The sequence below is a fragment of the Pipistrellus kuhlii genome, unplaced genomic scaffold, assembly GCF_014108245.1.
Source record: "Pipistrellus kuhlii isolate mPipKuh1 unplaced genomic scaffold, mPipKuh1.p scaffold_m20_p_44, whole genome shotgun sequence".
Classification (NCBI taxonomy): Eukaryota; Metazoa; Chordata; class Mammalia; order Chiroptera; family Vespertilionidae; genus Pipistrellus; species Pipistrellus kuhlii.
The window spans coordinates 1232020-1233115 of record NW_023425545.1 but is presented as its reverse complement, the minus strand read 5'-3'; positions in this window follow the sequence as shown (position 1 = coordinate 1233115).

The window sequence follows — 1096 nt, the reverse complement described above, 5'->3', positions numbered from 1 at the left end:
TTAAAAGAGGCCGTGGCCTCGGACGCACCTCAGGTTAGCAACGCTGGGACGGGCACCCCCTTCTCCTCCTGCGCCAGACCTCCTCCCACCTTCCTGTCGTTCCTCTGGCTGCTCTGCTGGCAGTCCGCACGCGGGCGAAATGTCAGTGCTTTTTACTCTTAAAAATTATTTTTATCTTTTTTGCCAAGCTTTTAAAAGTTTTATGGTCTGAGGATTGTTTGTCCCCTTTCTGGGGTCTCAGGGACCCACTTCCGGGGTGTTCTATCTACACACACGGCGGGCAGGTCCCTGGGGCCGCACTGCAGGGTGGCACTGCCCTCTGCCCCCTGCCCCCTACCCTTTGAGGCCTCACTGGAACGCCACCAAGTCCCTCTGTGGCCAAAAGAGTCCTCTTAAAACCCATTTCTTTTTTTAAATATACTTTTATTGATTTCAGAGAGGGAGACGAGAGATAGAAACATCAATGATGACAGGAAACCATTGATCTGCTGCCTCCTATACGCCTCCTACGGGGGATCGAGCCTGCAACCCAGGCCTGTGCCCTGGCCGGGAACTGAACTGGTGACCTCTCCTGGTTCATGGGTCGATGCTCAATCACTGAGCCACAGCAGCTTGGCTAAAACCCATTTCAAACTGACCCCCCCAAGCCCCCCAGATATCATATTGCTACAGGTCAAGAAAACCAGAGTTCCTTCCAAATAATGTAGCTGCTGATTCGAGCCCATTATTAGACGTTTCCTGGCAAAAACGTGGACACAACGCAGGACACACCCTGCAGTACGCAACCGAGAGAAAGCACCTGTTTGTTCACAAGTGTGGAGAGGGACACACACTCCTCCCATTAGGGCCATGAGAAAGCAGAAGGCGGGGAGAAAAACCAGAGGCAGGAGAGGACAGTCAACAGAGGCTGACTTCCACAAGCCAGGCCGCCCTCCACCAGCGTGTCCCTGCCACACGGGGCCCAGGAGCCGGCGGATGGACCCCTCCAGGTCTGCGGGTTCAGAGACCTCCAGGGCGCAGTCTCCACCCGGCATGAGAAGCCGCTCACAGCCGAGCCCCGGGTTTCCTGCCGCCCCCGCCACTCCACCCCCCTCCA